The sequence below is a fragment of the Somniosus microcephalus genome, unplaced genomic scaffold, assembly GCF_052327205.1.
Source record: "Somniosus microcephalus isolate GS21.2 unplaced genomic scaffold, FLI_Smic_1.0 scaffold99, whole genome shotgun sequence".
Taxonomy (NCBI): Eukaryota; Metazoa; Chordata; class Chondrichthyes; order Squaliformes; family Somniosidae; genus Somniosus; species Somniosus microcephalus.
In genome coordinates, this window is record NW_028225286.1 from 345,969 (window position 1) to 365,701 (window position 19,733).

Genomic DNA, 19,733 nt, shown 5'->3' on the forward strand with positions numbered 1-19,733 from the left:
ACACGGTCTGCAACTGAACCCTGACACGATGTGTAACTGAACCCCGACACGGTCTGTATCTGAACCCTGACACAGTCTGTAGCTGAACCCTGACACGGTGTGTAACTGAACCCCGACACGGTCTGTAACTGAACCCTGACACGGTGTGTAACTGAACCCCGACACGATGTGTAACTGAAACCTGACATGGTCAGTAACTGAACCCTGACACGGCCTGTAACTGAACCCCGACACGGTCCGTAACTGAACACCGACACGGTCTGTAACTGAACCCTGACACTGTGTGTAACTGAACCCCGACACTTTGTGTAACTGAACCCCGACATGGTCTGTAACTGAACCCCGACACAGTCTGTAACTGAACTCCGACACGGTTTGTAACTGAACCCTGACATGTTGTGTAACTGAACCCCGACACGGTTTGTAACTGAACCCCGACTCGGTCTGTAACTGATCCCCGACACGGTGTGTAACTGAACCCCGACACAGTCTGCAACTGAACCCCGGCATGGTGTGTAACTGAACCCCGACACGGTCTGTAACTGAACGCCGACACGGTCTGTAACTGAACCCCGACACGGTGTGTAACTGAACCCCGACACGGTGTGTAACTGAACCCTGACACGGTGTGTAACTGAACCCCGACACAGTCTGTAACTGAACCCTGACACGGTGCGTAACTGAACCCTGGCACGGTGTGTAACTGAACCCCGACACGGTGTGTAACTGAACCCCGGCACGATGTGTAACTGAACCCTGACACGGTCTGTAACTGAACACTGACACGGTCTGTAACTGAACCCCGACACGGTGTGTAACTGAACCCTGACACGGTGTGTGACTGAACCACGACACGTTGTGTAACTGAACCCCGACACGGTCTGTAACTGAACCCTGACACGATGTGTAACTGAACCCGGACATGGTGCTTAACTGAACCCTGACACGGTCTGTAACTGAACCCCGACACAGTCTGTAACTGAACCCCGACACGGTGTGTAACTGAACCCCGACACAGTCTGTAACTGAACCCCGACACGGTGTGTAACTGAACCCCGACACGACCTGTAACTGAACCCCGACACAGTCTGTAACTGAACCCCAACACAGTCTGTAACTCAACCCCGACACGGTGTGTAACTGAACCCCGACACGGTGTGTAACTGAACCCTGACCCGGTGTGTAACTGAACCCCGACACGGTGTGTAACTGAACCCCGACACAGTCTGTAACTGAACCCTGACACGGTGTGTAACTGAACCCCGACACGGTGTGTAACTGAACCCCGACACCGTGTGTAACTGAACCTTGACACGGTGTGTAACTGAACCCCGACATGGTGTGTAACTGAACCCCGACACATTCTGTAACTGAACCCTGACACGGTGCGTAACTGAACCCCGACACGGTCTGTAACTGAACCCCGACACGATGTGTAACTGAACCCCGACACGGTGTGCAACTGAACCCCGGCACGATGTGTAACTGAACCCTGACAGGGTGTGTAACTGAACCCTGACACGGTGTGTAACTGAACCCCGACACAGTGTGTAACTGAACCCCGACACGGTCTGTAACTGAACCCTGAAAGGATGTGTAACTGAACCCCGACATGGTGTGTAACTGAACCCTGACATGGTCTGTAACTGAACGCTGACACGGTCTTTAACTGAACGCTGACACGGTCTTTAACTGAACCCTGACACAGTCTGTAACTGAACCCTGACACGGTCTGTAACTGAACCCTGACACGGTCTTTAACTGAACCCCGACACGGTCTGTAACTGAAACCTGACACAGTCTGTAACTGAACCCTGACACGGTCTGTAACTGAACCCTGACACGGTCTGTAACTGAACCCTGACACGGCGTGTAACTGAACCCTGACACGGTGTGTAACTGAACCCCAACACGGTGAGTAACTGAACCCCGACACAGTGTGTAACTGAACCCTGACACGGTCTGTAACTGAACCCTGACACGGTCTGTAACTGAACACTGACACTGTCTGTAACTGAACCACGACACGGTGCGTAACTGAACCCTGACACGGTCTGTAACTGAACCCTGATACGGTGTGTAACTGAACCCTGACACGGTGTGTAACTGAACCCCGACACGGTGTGTAACTGAACCCTGACACGGTCTGTCACTGAACCCTGACACGGTGTGTAACTGAACCCTGACACGGTCTGTAACTGAACCCCGACACGGTGTGTAACTGAACCCTGACACGGTGTGTAACTGAACCCTGACACGGTGTGTAACTGAACCCCGACATGGTCTGTAACTGAACCCCGACACGGTCTGTAACTGAACCCTGACACGGTGTGTAACTGAACCCTGGAACGGTCTGTAACTGAACGCCGACACGGTCTGTAACTGAAACCCAACACGATCTGTAACTGAACACCGACACGGTCTGTAACTGAACCCCGACACGGTGTGTAACTGAACCCCGACACGGTGTGTAACTGAACCCTGACACGGTGTGTAACTGAACCCCGACACGGTGTGTAACTGAACCCCGACACAGTCTGTAACTGAACCCCGACACGGTGTGTAACTGAACCCCGACACAGTCTGTAACTGAACCCCGACACGGTGTGTAACTGAACCCTAACACGGTCTGTAACTGAACCCCGACACGGTGTGTAACTGAACCCTGACACGGTCTGTAACTGAACCCTGACACAGGGTGTAACTGAACCCTGACACGGTGTGTAACTGAACCCCGACACGATGTGTAACTGAAACCTGACATGGTCAGTAACTGAACCCTGACACGGCCTGTAACTGAACCCCGACACGGTCCGTAACTGAACCCCGACTCGGTCTGTAACTGAACCCTGACACTGTGTGTAACTGAACCCCGACACTTTGTGTAACTGAACCCCGACACGGTCTGTAACTGAACCCCGACATGGTCTGTAACTGAACCCCGACACAGTCTGTAACTGAACTCCGACACGGTTTGTAACTGAACCCCGACACGGTCTGTAACTGATCCCCGACACGGTGTGTAACTGAACCCTGACACGGTGTGTAACTGAACCCCGACACGGTGTGTAACTGAACCCCAACACAGTCTGTAACTGAACCCTGACACGGTGCGTAACTGAACCCCGGCACGGTGTGTAACTGAACCCCGACACGGTGTGTAACTGAACCCCGGCACGATGTGTAACTGAACCCTGACACGGTCTGTAACTGAACACTAACACGGTCTGTAACTGAACCCCGACACGGTGTGTAACTGAACCCTGACACGGTGTGTGACTGAACCACGACACGGTGTGTAACTGAACCCCGACACGGTCTGTAACTGAACCCTGACACGATGTGTAACTGAACCCCGACATGGTGCTTAACTGAACCCTGACACGGTCTGTAACTGAACCCCGGCATAGTGTGTAACTGAACCCCGACACAGTCTGTAACTGAACCCTGACACGGTCTGTCACTGAACCCCAACACGGTGTGTAACTGAACCCCGACACGACCTGTAACTGAACCCCGACACAGTCTGTAACTGAACCCCAACACAGTCTGTAACTCAACCCCGACACGGTGTGTAACTGAACCCTGACACGGTGTGTAACTGAACCTGGACACGTTGTGTAACTGAACCCCGACACGGTGTGTAACTGAACCCCGGCACGGTGTGTAACTGAACCCTGACACGGTCTGTAACTGAACCCTGACACAGTCTGTAACTGCACCCTGACACGGTGTGTAACTGAACCCTGACACGGTGTGTAACTGAACCCCGACACGGTGTGTAACTGAACCCCGACACGGTGTGTAACTGAACCCCGACACGACCTGTAACTGAACCCCGACACAGTCTGTAACTGAACCCCAACACAGTCTGTAACTCAACACCGACACGGTGTGTAACTGAACCCCGACACGGTGTGTAACTGAACCCTGACACGGTGTGTAACTGAACCCCGACACGGTGTGTAACTGAACCCCGACACAGTCTGTAACTGAACCCTGACACGGTGTGTAACTGAACCCCGACACGGTCTGTAACTGAACCCTGACACGTTCTGTAACTGAACCCTGACACAGTCTGTAACTGCACCCTGACACGGTGTGTAACTGAACCCTGACACGGTGTGTAACTGAACCCCGACACGGTGTGTAACTGAACCCCGACACGGTCTGTAACTGAAACCTGACACGATGTGTAACTGAACCCCGACATACATAGATACATAGAGATAGGAACAGGAGTAGGCCATTCGGCCCTTCGAGCCTGCTCCGCCATTCAATGAGATCATGGCTGATCTTCCTCTGAGATCATAGCTGATCTTACCAGTTCAGTACCCCGTCCCCGCCTTTTCTCCGTAACCCTTAATCCCCTTAGCCTTCAGAAATATATCCAATTCTCTCTTGAAAATATTTATTGAATTAGCCTTCACAGCCCTCTGTGGCAGGGAATTCCACAGGCTCACCACTCTTTGAGTGAAGAAATTCTTCCTCATCTCTGTTTTAAATGATTTGCCCGCTATTTTTAGACTGTGGCCCCTGGTTCTGTGCTCCCCGGCCATTGGAAACATTCTCTCTGAATTCAGCCTGTCCAGGCCTGCCATAATTTTATATGTTTCGATGAGATCCCCTCTCAATCTTCTAAACTCCAGTGAGTACAAGCCCAAACTATTTAATCTCTCTTCGTAGGTCATTCCCGCCATTCCAGGTATCAGCCTGGTGAATCGCCGTTGCACTCTTTCCATGGCAAGAACATCCTTCCGCAGATGGGGCGACCAAAACTGTACACAATACTCCAGATGCGGTCTCACCAGCACCTTGTACAGCTGTAGTAAGGTATCCCTATTCCTATACTCGAACCCCCTTGATATGAAGGCCAACATACCATTTGCCTTCTTAATCGCCTGTTGCACCTGCATGCTCTCCTTCAGTGACTGGTGCACAAGAACACCCAGGTCCCTCTGCACTTCCCCATCTCCCAATCTATTGCCATTTAGATAATCTACCCTCCTGTTTTTACCCCCAAAGTGGATAAACTCGCATTTATCCACATTATAGTGCATCTGCCACGTATCCGCCCATTCCCCCAACCTGTCCAAATCGCACTGTAGCCTCCTGACATCCTCATCAGAGCCCACCCCTCCTCCTAGTTTAGTGTCGTCAGCGAATTTGGAAATATTGCATCCAATTCCCTGATCCAGATCATTTATATATATTGTGAACAGCTGGGGTCCCAGGACAGATCCTTGCGGCACCCCGCTGGTCACTGCCTGCCACTCCGAAAACGAGCCGTTTATTCCAACTCTCTGTTTTCTATCCGCCAGCCAGTTCTCTATCCACGTTAATACTTTGCCCCCAATCCCATGAGCCTTAATTTTGCATGATAATCTTTTGTGTGGAACCTTATCGAAGGCTTTCTGGAAGTCAAGGTACACCACATCCACTGGCTCTCCCCCATCTATTCTACCAGTTACCTCCTCAAAAAATTCCAGCAGATTAGTCAAACACGATTTACCCTTTGTAAATCCATGTTGACTCTGTCCGATCCTTTCCCCATTTGTCAAGTGCTCCGCTATTTTATCCTTACACAGTCTGTAACTGAACCCTGACACGGTGTGTAACTGAACCCTGACACGGTCTGTAACTGAACCCTGACACAGTCTGTAACTGAACCCCGACACGGCCTGTAACTGAACCCCGACACGGTGTGCAACTGAACCCCGACACGGTCTGTAACTGAACCCTGACACGGTGTGTAACTGAACCCCGACACGGTCTGTAACTGAACCCTGAAATGGTCTGTAACTGAAACCTGGCACGGTGTGTAACTGAACCCCGATGCGGTCTGTAACTGTACCCCGACACGGTCTGTAACTGAACCCTGACACGGTGTGTAACTGAACCCTGACACGGTGTGTAACTGAACCCTGACACGGTGTGTAACTGAACCCCGACATGGTGTGTAACTGAACCCTGACACGGTCTGTAACTGAACCCTGACACGGTGTGTAACTGAACCCAGACACGGTCTGCAACTGAACCCTGACACGATGTGTAACTGAACCCCGACACGGTCTGTATCTGAACCCTGACACAGTCTGTAGCTGAACCCTGACACGGTGTGTAACTGAACCCCGACACGGTCTGTAACTGAACCCTGACACGGTGTGTAACTGAACCCCGACACGATGTGTAACTGAAACCTGACATGGTCAGTAACTGAACCCTGACACGGCCTGTAACTGAACCCCGACACGGTCCGTAACTGAACACCGACACGGTCTGTAACTGAACCCTGACACTGTGTGTAACTGAACCCCGACACTTTGTGTAACTGAACCCCGACATGGTCTGTAACTGAACCCCGACACAGTCTGTAACTGAACTCCGACACGGTTTGTAACTGAACCCTGACATGTTGTGTAACTGAACCCCGACACGGTTTGTAACTGAACCCCGACTCGGTCTGTAACTGATCCCCGACACGGTGTGTAACTGAACCCCGACACAGTCTGCAACTGAACCCCGGCATGGTGTGTAACTGAACCCCGACACGGTCTGTAACTGAACGCCGACACGGTCTGTAACTGAACCCCGACACGGTGTGTAACTGAACCCCGACACGGTGTGTAACTGAACCCTGACACGGTGTGTAACTGAACCCCGACACAGTCTGTAACTGAACCCTGACACGGTGCGTAACTGAACCCTGGCACGGTGTGTAACTGAACCCCGACACGGTGTGTAACTGAACCCCGGCACGATGTGTAACTGAACCCTGACACGGTCTGTAACTGAACACTGACACGGTCTGTAACTGAACCCCGACACGGTGTGTAACTGAACCCTGACACGGTGTGTGACTGAACCACGACACGTTGTGTAACTGAACCCCGACACGGTCTGTAACTGAACCCTGACACGATGTGTAACTGAACCCGGACATGGTGCTTAACTGAACCCTGACACGGTCTGTAACTGAACCCCGACACAGTCTGTAACTGAACCCCGACACGGTGTGTAACTGAACCCCGACACAGTCTGTAACTGAACCCCGACACGGTGTGTAACTGAACCCCGACACGACCTGTAACTGAACCCCGACACAGTCTGTAACTGAACCCCAACACAGTCTGTAACTCAACCCCGACACGGTGTGTAACTGAACCCCGACACGGTGTGTAACTGAACCCTGACCCGGTGTGTAACTGAACCCCGACACGGTGTGTAACTGAACCCCGACACAGTCTGTAACTGAACCCTGACACGGTGTGTAACTGAACCCCGACACGGTGTGTAACTGAACCCCGACACCGTGTGTAACTGAACCTTGACACGGTGTGTAACTGAACCCCGACATGGTGTGTAACTGAACCCCGACACATTCTGTAACTGAACCCTGACACGGTGCGTAACTGAACCCCGACACGGTCTGTAACTGAACCCCGACACGATGTGTAACTGAACCCCGACACGGTGTGCAACTGAACCCCGGCACGATGTGTAACTGAACCCTGACAGGGTGTGTAACTGAACCCTGACACGGTGTGTAACTGAACCCCGACACAGTGTGTAACTGAACCCCGACACGGTCTGTAACTGAACCCTGAAAGGATGTGTAACTGAACCCCGACATGGTGTGTAACTGAACCCTGACATGGTCTGTAACTGAACGCTGACACGGTCTTTAACTGAACGCTGACACGGTCTTTAACTGAACCCTGACACAGTCTGTAACTGAACCCTGACACGGTCTGTAACTGAACCCTGACACGGTCTTTAACTGAACCCCGACACGGTCTGTAACTGAAACCTGACACAGTCTGTAACTGAACCCTGACACGGTCTGTAACTGAACCCTGACACGGTCTGTAACTGAACCCTGACACGGCGTGTAACTGAACCCTGACACGGTGTGTAACTGAACCCCAACACGGTGAGTAACTGAACCCCGACACAGTGTGTAACTGAACCCTGACACGGTCTGTAACTGAACCCTGACACGGTCTGTAACTGAACACTGACACTGTCTGTAACTGAACCACGACACGGTGCGTAACTGAACCCTGACACGGTCTGTAACTGAACCCTGATACGGTGTGTAACTGAACCCTGACACGGTGTGTAACTGAACCCCGACACGGTGTGTAACTGAACCCTGACACGGTCTGTCACTGAACCCTGACACGGTGTGTAACTGAACCCTGACACGGTCTGTAACTGAACCCCGACACGGTGTGTAACTGAACCCTGACACGGTGTGTAACTGAACCCTGACACGGTGTGTAACTGAACCCCGACATGGTCTGTAACTGAACCCCGACACGGTCTGTAACTGAACCCTGACACGGTGTGTAACTGAACCCTGGAACGGTCTGTAACTGAACGCCGACACGGTCTGTAACTGAAACCCAACACGATCTGTAACTGAACACCGACACGGTCTGTAACTGAACCCCGACACGGTGTGTAACTGAACCCCGACACGGTGTGTAACTGAACCCTGACACGGTGTGTAACTGAACCCCGACACGGTGTGTAACTGAACCCCGACACAGTCTGTAACTGAACCCCGACACGGTGTGTAACTGAACCCCGACACAGTCTGTAACTGAACCCCGACACGGTGTGTAACTGAACCCTAACACGGTCTGTAACTGAACCCCGACACGGTGTGTAACTGAACCCTGACACGGTCTGTAACTGAACCCTGACACAGGGTGTAACTGAACCCTGACACGGTGTGTAACTGAACCCCGACACGATGTGTAACTGAAACCTGACATGGTCAGTAACTGAACCCTGACACGGCCTGTAACTGAACCCCGACACGGTCCGTAACTGAACCCCGACTCGGTCTGTAACTGAACCCTGACACTGTGTGTAACTGAACCCCGACACTTTGTGTAACTGAACCCCGACACGGTCTGTAACTGAACCCCGACATGGTCTGTAACTGAACCCCGACACAGTCTGTAACTGAACTCCGACACGGTTTGTAACTGAACCCCGACACGGTCTGTAACTGATCCCCGACACGGTGTGTAACTGAACCCTGACACGGTGTGTAACTGAACCCTGACACGGTGTGTAACTGAACCCCGACACGATGTGTAACTGAAACCTGACATGGTCAGTAACTGAACCCTGACACGGCCTGTAACTGAACCCCGACACGGTCCGTAACTGAACACCGACACGGTCTGTAACTGAACCCTGACACTGTGTGTAACTGAACCCCGACACTTTGTGTAACTGAACCCCGACATGGTCTGTAACTGAACCCCGACACAGTCTGTAACTGAACTCCGACACGGTTTGTAACTGAACCCTGACATGTTGTGTAACTGAACCCCGACACGGTTTGTAACTGAACCCCGACTCGGTCTGTAACTGATCCCCGACACGGTGTGTAACTGAACCCCGACACAGTCTGCAACTGAACCCCGGCATGGTGTGTAACTGAACCCCGACACGGTCTGTAACTGAACGCCGACACGGTCTGTAACTGAACCCCGACACGGTGTGTAACTGAACCCCGACACGGTGTGTAACTGAACCCTGACACGGTGTGTAACTGAACCCCGACACAGTCTGTAACTGAACCCTGACACGGTGCGTAACTGAACCCTGGCACGGTGTGTAACTGAACCCCGACACGGTGTGTAACTGAACCCCGGCACGATGTGTAACTGAACCCTGACACGGTCTGTAACTGAACACTGACACGGTCTGTAACTGAACCCCGACACGGTGTGTAACTGAACCCTGACACGGTGTGTGACTGAACCACGACACGTTGTGTAACTGAACCCCGACACGGTCTGTAACTGAACCCTGACACGATGTGTAACTGAACCCGGACATGGTGCTTAACTGAACCCTGACACGGTCTGTAACTGAACCCCGACACAGTCTGTAACTGAACCCCGACACGGTGTGTAACTGAACCCCGACACAGTCTGTAACTGAACCCCGACACGGTGTGTAACTGAACCCCGACACGACCTGTAACTGAACCCCGACACAGTCTGTAACTGAACCCCAACACAGTCTGTAACTCAACCCCGACACGGTGTGTAACTGAACCCCGACACGGTGTGTAACTGAACCCTGACCCGGTGTGTAACTGAACCCCGACACGGTGTGTAACTGAACCCCGACACAGTCTGTAACTGAACCCTGACACGGTGTGTAACTGAACCCCGACACGGTGTGTAACTGAACCCCGACACCGTGTGTAACTGAACCTTGACACGGTGTGTAACTGAACCCCGACATGGTGTGTAACTGAACCCCGACACATTCTGTAACTGAACCCTGACACGGTGCGTAACTGAACCCCGACACGGTCTGTAACTGAACCCCGACACGATGTGTAACTGAACCCCGACACGGTGTGCAACTGAACCCCGGCACGATGTGTAACTGAACCCTGACAGGGTGTGTAACTGAACCCTGACACGGTGTGTAACTGAACCCCGACACAGTGTGTAACTGAACCCCGACACGGTCTGTAACTGAACCCTGAAAGGATGTGTAACTGAACCCCGACATGGTGTGTAACTGAACCCTGACATGGTCTGTAACTGAACGCTGACACGGTCTTTAACTGAACGCTGACACGGTCTTTAACTGAACCCTGACACAGTCTGTAACTGAACCCTGACACGGTCTGTAACTGAACCCTGACACGGTCTTTAACTGAACCCCGACACGGTCTGTAACTGAAACCTGACACAGTCTGTAACTGAACCCTGACACGGTCTGTAACTGAACCCTGACACGGTCTGTAACTGAACCCTGACACGGCGTGTAACTGAACCCTGACACGGTGTGTAACTGAACCCCAACACGGTGAGTAACTGAACCCCGACACAGTGTGTAACTGAACCCTGACACGGTCTGTAACTGAACCCTGACACGGTCTGTAACTGAACACTGACACTGTCTGTAACTGAACCACGACACGGTGCGTAACTGAACCCTGACACGGTCTGTAACTGAACCCTGATACGGTGTGTAACTGAACCCTGACACGGTGTGTAACTGAACCCCGACACGGTGTGTAACTGAACCCTGACACGGTCTGTCACTGAACCCTGACACGGTGTGTAACTGAACCCTGACACGGTCTGTAACTGAACCCCGACACGGTGTGTAACTGAACCCTGACACGGTGTGTAACTGAACCCTGACACGGTGTGTAACTGAACCCCGACATGGTCTGTAACTGAACCCCGACACGGTCTGTAACTGAACCCTGACACGGTGTGTAACTGAACCCTGGAACGGTCTGTAACTGAACGCCGACACGGTCTGTAACTGAAACCCAACACGATCTGTAACTGAACACCGACACGGTCTGTAACTGAACCCCGACACGGTGTGTAACTGAACCCCGACACGGTGTGTAACTGAACCCTGACACGGTGTGTAACTGAACCCCGACACGGTGTGTAACTGAACCCCGACACAGTCTGTAACTGAACCCCGACACGGTGTGTAACTGAACCCCGACACAGTCTGTAACTGAACCCCGACACGGTGTGTAACTGAACCCTAACACGGTCTGTAACTGAACCCCGACACGGTGTGTAACTGAACCCTGACACGGTCTGTAACTGAACCCTGACACAGGGTGTAACTGAACCCTGACACGGTGTGTAACTGAACCCCGACACGATGTGTAACTGAAACCTGACATGGTCAGTAACTGAACCCTGACACGGCCTGTAACTGAACCCCGACACGGTCCGTAACTGAACCCCGACTCGGTCTGTAACTGAACCCTGACACTGTGTGTAACTGAACCCCGACACTTTGTGTAACTGAACCCCGACACGGTCTGTAACTGAACCCCGACATGGTCTGTAACTGAACCCCGACACAGTCTGTAACTGAACTCCGACACGGTTTGTAACTGAACCCCGACACGGTCTGTAACTGATCCCCGACACGGTGTGTAACTGAACCCTGACACGGTGTGTAACTGAACCCCGACACGGTGTGTAACTGAACCCCAACACAGTCTGTAACTGAACCCTGACACGGTGCGTAACTGAACCCCGGCACGGTGTGTAACTGAACCCCGACACGGTGTGTAACTGAACCCCGGCACGATGTGTAACTGAACCCTGACACGGTCTGTAACTGAACACTAACACGGTCTGTAACTGAACCCCGACACGGTGTGTAACTGAACCCTGACACGGTGTGTGACTGAACCACGACACGGTGTGTAACTGAACCCCGACACGGTCTGTAACTGAACCCTGACACGATGTGTAACTGAACCCCGACATGGTGCTTAACTGAACCCTGACACGGTCTGTAACTGAACCCCGGCATAGTGTGTAACTGAACCCCGACACAGTCTGTAACTGAACCCTGACACGGTCTGTCACTGAACCCCAACACGGTGTGTAACTGAACCCCGACACGACCTGTAACTGAACCCCGACACAGTCTGTAACTGAACCCCAACACAGTCTGTAACTCAACCCCGACACGGTGTGTAACTGAACCCTGACACGGTGTGTAACTGAACCTGGACACGTTGTGTAACTGAACCCCGACACGGTGTGTAACTGAACCCCGGCACGGTGTGTAACTGAACCCTGACACGGTCTGTAACTGAACCCTGACACAGTCTGTAACTGCACCCTGACACGGTGTGTAACTGAACCCTGACACGGTGTGTAACTGAACCCCGACACGGTGTGTAACTGAACCCCGACACGGTGTGTAACTGAACCCCGACACGACCTGTAACTGAACCCCGACACAGTCTGTAACTGAACCCCAACACAGTCTGTAACTCAACACCGACACGGTGTGTAACTGAACCCCGACACAGTCTGTAACTGAACTCCGACACGGTTTGTAACTGAACCCTGACATGTTGTGTAACTGAACCCCGACACGGTTTGTAACTGAACCCCGACTCGGTCTGTAACTGATCCCCGACACGGTGTGTAACTGAACCCCGACACAGTCTGCAACTGAACCCCGGCATGGTGTGTAACTGAACCCCGACACGGTCTGTAACTGAACGCCGACACGGTCTGTAACTGAACCCCGACACGGTGTGTAACTGAACCCCGACACGGTGTGTAACTGAACCCTGACACGGTGTGTAACTGAACCCCGACACAGTCTGTAACTGAACCCTGACACGGTGCGTAACTGAACCCTGGCACGGTGTGTAACTGAACCCCGACACGGTGTGTAACTGAACCCCGGCACGATGTGTAACTGAACCCTGACACGGTCTGTAACTGAACACTGACACGGTCTGTAACTGAACCCCGACACGGTGTGTAACTGAACCCTGACACGGTGTGTGACTGAACCACGACACGGTGTGTAACTGAACCCCGACACGGTCTGTAACTGAACCCTGACACGATGTGTAACTGAACCCGGACATGGTGCTTAACTGAACCCTGACACGGTCTGTAACTGAACCCCGACACAGTCTGTAACTGAACCCCGACACGGTGTGTAACTGAACCCCGACACAGTCTGTAACTGAACCCCGACACGGTGTGTAACTGAACCCCGACACGACCTGTAACTGAACCCCGACACAGTCTGTAACTGAACCCCAACACAGTCTGTAACTCAACCCCGACACGGTGTGTAACTGAACCCCGACACGGTGTGTAACTGAACCCTGACCCGGTGTGTAACTGAACCCCGACACGGTGTGTAACTGAACCCCGACACAGTCTGTAACTGAACCCTGACACGGTGTGTAACTGAACCCCGACACGGTGTGTAACTGAACCCCGACACCGTGTGTAACTGAACCTTGACACGGTGTGTAACTGAACCCCGACATGGTGTGTAACTGAACCCCGACACATTCTGTAACTGAACCCTGACACGGTGCGTAACTGAACCCCGACACGGTCTGTAACTGAACCCCGACACGATGTGTAACTGAACCCCGACACGGTGTGCAACTGAACCCCGGCACGATGTGTAACTGAACCCTGACAGGGTGTGTAACTGAACCCTGACACGGTGTGTAACTGAACCCCGACACAGTGTGTAACTGAACCCCGACACGGTCTGTAACTGAACCCTGAAAGGATGTGTAACTGAACCCCGACATGGTGTGTAACTGAACCCTGACATGGTCTGTAACTGAACGCTGACACGGTCTTTAACTGAACGCTGACACGGTCTTTAACTGAACCCTGACACAGTCTGTAACTGAACCCTGACACGGTCTGTAACTGAACCCTGACACGGTCTTTAACTGAACCCCGACACGGTCTGTAACTGAAACCTGACACAGTCTGTAACTGAACCCTGACACGGTCTGTAACTGAACCCTGACACGGTCTGTAACTGAACCCTGACACGGCGTGTAACTGAACCCTGACACGGTGTGTAACTGAACCCCAACACGGTGAGTAACTGAACCCCGACACAGTGTGTAACTGAACCCTGACACGGTCTGTAACTGAACCCTGACACGGTCTGTAACTGAACACTGACACTGTCTGTAACTGAACCACGACACGGTGCGTAACTGAACCCTGACACGGTCTGTAACTGAACCCTGATACGGTGTGTAACTGAACCCTGACACGGTGTGTAACTGAACCCCGACACGGTGTGTAACTGAACCCTGACACGGTCTGTCACTGAACCCTGACACGGTGTGTAACTGAACCCTGACACGGTCTGTAACTGAACCCCGACACGGTGTGTAACTGAACCCTGACACGGTGTGTAACTGAACCCTGACACGGTGTGTAACTGAACCCCGACATGGTCTGTAACTGAACCCCGACACGGTCTGTAACTGAACCCTGACACGGTGTGTAACTGAACCCTGGAACGGTCTGTAACTGAACGCCGACACGGTCTGTAACTGAAACCCAACACGATCTGTAACTGAACACCGACACGGTCTGTAACTGAACCCCGACACGGTGTGTAACTGAACCCCGACACGGTGTGTAACTGAACCCTGACACGGTGTGTAACTGAACCCCGACACGGTGTGTAACTGAACCCCGACACAGTCTGTAACTGAACCCCGACACGGTGTGTAACTGAACCCCGACACAGTCTGTAACTGAACCCCGACACGGTGTGTAACTGAACCCTAACACGGTCTGTAACTGAACCCCGACACGGTGTGTAACTGAACCCTGACACGGTCTGTAACTGAACCCTGACACAGGGTGTAACTGAACCCTGACACGGTGTGTAACTGAACCCCGACACGATGTGTAACTGAAACCTGACATGGTCAGTAACTGAACCCTGACACGGCCTGTAACTGAACCCCGACACGGTCCGTAACTGAACCCCGACTCGGTCTGTAACTGAACCCTGACACTGTGTGTAACTGAACCCCGACACTTTGTGTAACTGAACCCCGACACGGTCTGTAACTGAACCCCGACATGGTCTGTAACTGAACCCCGACACAGTCTGTAACTGAACTCCGACACGGTTTGTAACTGAACCCCGACACGGTCTGTAACTGATCCCCGACACGGTGTGTAACTGAACCCTGACACGGTGTGTAACTGAACCCCGACACGGTGTGTAACTGAACCCCAACACAGTCTGTAACTGAACCCTGACACGGTGCGTAACTGAACCCCGGCACGGTGTGTAACTGAACCCCGACACGGTGTGTAACTGAACCCCGGCACGATGTGTAACTGAACCCTGACACGGTCTGTAACTGAACACTAACACGGTCTGTAACTGAACCCCGACACGGTGTGTAACTGAACCCTGACACGGTGTGTGACTGAACCACGACACGGTGTGTAACTGAACCCCGACACGGTCTGTAACTGAACCCTGACACGATGTGTAACTGAACCCCGACATGGTGCTTAACTGAACCCTGACACGGTCTGTAACTGAACCCCGGCATAGTGTGTAACTGAACCCCGACACAGTCTGTAACTGAACCCTGACACGGTGCGTAACTGAACCCCGGCACGGTGTGTAACTGAACCCCGACACGGTGTGTAACTGAACCCCGGCACGATGTGTAACTGAACCCTGACACGGTCTGTAACTGAACACTGACACGGTCTGTAACTGAACCCCGACACGGTGTGTAACTGAACCCTGACACGGTGTGTGACTGAACCACGACACGGTGTGTAACTGAACCCCGACACGGTCTGTAACTGAACCCTGACACGATGTGTAACTGAACCCCGACATGGTGCTTAACTGAACCCTGACACGGTCTGTAACTGAACCCCGGCATAGTGTGTAACTGAACCCCGACACGGTCTGTAACTGAACCCCGACACAGTCTGTAACTGAACCCCGACACGGTGTGTAACTGAACCCCGACACAGTCTGTAACTGAACCCCGACACGGTGTGTAACTGAACCCCGACACGACCTGTAACTGAACCCCGACACAGTCTGTAACTGAACCCCAACACAGTCTGTAACTCAACCCCGACACGGTGTGTAACTGAACCCCGACACGGTGTGTAACTGAACCATGACACGGTGTGTAACTGAACCCCGACACGGTGTGTAACTGAACCCCGACACAGTCTGTAACTGAACCCTGACACGGTGTGTAACTGAACCCCGACACGGTGTGTAACTGAACCTGGACACGTTGTGTAACTGAACCCCGACACGGTGTGTAACTGAACCCCGGCACGGTGTGTAACTGAACCCTGACACGGTCTGTAACTGAACCCTGACACAGTCTGTAACTGCACCCTGACACGGTGTGTAACTGAACCCTGACACGGTGTGTAACTGAACCCCGACACGGTGTGTAACTGAACCCCGACACGGTGTGTAACTGAACCCCGACACGACCTGTAACTGAACCCCGACACAGTCTGTAACTGAACCCCAACACAGTCTGTAACTCAACACCGACACGGTGTGTAACTGAACCCCGACACGGTGTGTAACTGAACCCTGACACGGTGTGTAACTGAACCCCGACACGGTGTGTAACTGAACCCCGACACAGTCTGTAACTGAACCATGACACGGTGTGTAACTGAACCCCGACACGGTCTGTAACTGAACCCTGACACGGTCTGTAACTGAACCCTGACACAGTCTGTAACTGCACCCTGACACGGTGTGTAACTGAACCCTGACACGGTGTGTAACTGAACCGCGACACGGTGTGTAACTGAACCCCAACACGGTCTGTAACTGAAACCTGACACGATGTGTAACTGAACCCCGACATGGTGTGTAACTGAACCTCGACACGGTCTGTAACTGAACCCCGACACGGTGTGTAACTGAACCCCGACACGGTCTGTAACTGAACCCTGAGACGATGTGTAACTGAACCCCGACATGGTGTGTAACTGAACCCCGACACGGTCTGTAACTGAACCCTGACACGGTCTGTAACTGAACCCTGGCACGGTGTGTAACTGAAACCCGACATGGTCTGTAACTGAAACCCGACACAGTCTGTAACTGAACCCTGGCACGGTCTGTAACTGAACCCCAACACGGTCTGTAACTGAACCCTGACACGGTCTGTAACTGAACCCTGACACGGTGTGTAACTGAACCCTGACACAGTCTTTAACTGAACCCCGACACGGTCTGTAACTGAACCCTGACACGGTCTGTAACTGAACCCCGACACGGCCTGTAACTGAACCCTGACACGGTCTGTAACTGATCCATGACACGCTGTGTAACTGAACCCTGACACGGTCTGTAACTGAACCCTGACACGGTGTGTAACTGAACCCTGACACGGTCTGTAACTGAACCCTGACACAGTCTGTAACTGAACCCGACACGGCCTGTAACTGAACCCCGACACGGTGTGCAACTGAACCCCGACACGGTCTGTAACTGAACCCTGACACGGTGTGTAACTGAACCCCGACACGGTCTGTAACTGAACCCTGAAATGGTCTGTAACTGAAACCTGGCACGGTGTGTAACTGAACCCCGACGCGGTCTGTAACTGTACCCCGACACGGTCTGTAACTGAACCCTGACACGGTGTGTAACTGAACCCTGACACGGTGTGTAACTGAACCCTGACACGGTGTGTAACTGAACCCCGACATGGTGTGTAACTGAACCCTGACACGGTCTGTAACTGATCCCTGACACGGTGTGTAACTGAACCCAGACACGGTCTGCAACTGAACCCTGACACGATGTGTAACTGAACCCCGACACGGTCTGTATCTGAACCCTGACACAGTCTGTAGCTGAACCCTGACACGGTGTGTAACTGAACCCTGAAACGGTCTGTAACTGAACCCTGACACGGTCTGTAACTGAACCCTGACACGGTCTTTAACTGAACCCCGACACGGTCTGTAACTGAACCCGGACACGGTCTGTAACTGAACCCTGACACGGTCTGTAACTGAACCCTGACACGGTCTGTAACTGAACCCCGACACGGACTGTAACTGAACACCGACACGGTCTGTAACGGAACCCCGACACGGTCTGTAACTGGACCCCGACACGGTGTGTAACTGAACCCCGACATGGTGTGTAACTGAACCCCGACACCGTCTGTAACTGAACCCTGACACGGTCTGTAACTGAACCCTGACACGGTCTGTAACTGAACCCTGACACGGTGTGTAACTGAACCCCGACATGGTGTGTAACTGAAACCTGACACGGTCTGTAACTGAACCCTGACACGGTGTGTAACTGAACCCAGACACCGTCTGTAACTGAACCCTGACACGATGTGTAACTGAACCCCGACACGGTGTGTAACTGAACCATGACACGGTCTGTAACTGAACCCCGACATGGTGTGTAACTGAACCCCGACACGGTGTGTAACTGAGCCCCGACACGGTCTGTAACTGGACCCCGACACGGTGTGTAACTGAACCCCGACATGATGTGTAACTGAACCCTGACACGGTGTGTAACTGAACCCCGACACGGTGTGTAACTGAACCCTGACACGGTGTGTAACTGAACCCTGACACGGTGTGTAACTGAACCCGGACACGGTGTGTAACTGAACCCCGACACGGTCTGTAACTGAACCCCAACACGGTCTGTAACTGAACCTCGGAACGGTGTGTAACTGAACCCCGACACGATGTGTAACTGAACCCTGACACTGTCTGTAACTGAACCCCGACACGGTGTGTAACTGAACCCTGACACGGTCTGTAAATGAACCCTGACACGGTCTGTAACTGAAGCCCGACACGGTGTGTAACTGAACCCTGACACGGTCTGCAACTGAACCCTGACACGGTGTGTTACTGAACCCCGGCACGGTGTGTAACTGAACCCCGACACGGTGTGTAACTGAACCCCGACACGGTGTGTAACTGCACCCCGACATGGTGTGTAACTGAACCACGACACGGTCTGTAACTGAACCCCGACACGGTGTGTAACTGAACCCTGACATGGTGTGTAACTGAACCCCGACACAGTCTGTAACTGAACCCCGACATGGTTTGTAACTGAACCCAGACACGGTGTGTAACTGAACCCTGACACGGTCTGCAACTGAACCCTGACACGGTGTGTAACTGAACCCTGACACGTTCTGTAACTGAACCCCGACACGGTGTGTAACTGAACCCTGACACGGTCTGTAACTGAACCCTGACACGGTGTGTAACTGAACCCTGACACGGTGTGCAACTGAACCCCGACATGGTTTGAACTGAACCCCAACACGGTCTGTAACGGATCCCCGACACGATGTGTAACTGAACCCTGACACGGTC

General features: G+C 52.7%; 1 long non-coding RNA gene across 1 annotated transcript in view; it reads left to right on the top strand.

The window, feature by feature from the left end:
• The first annotated feature begins 4,689 nt into the window (after positions 1–4,689).
• LOC147083070 (uncharacterized) overlaps positions 4,690–19,733 on the top strand; it is a 101,487-nt gene continuing 86,443 nt past the window's right edge. The window contains exon 1 of the long non-coding RNA XR_015075989.1: positions 4,690–4,833. This is a non-coding gene — a long non-coding RNA (uncharacterized LOC147083070). The remainder of the gene's footprint in view (positions 4,834–19,733) is intronic.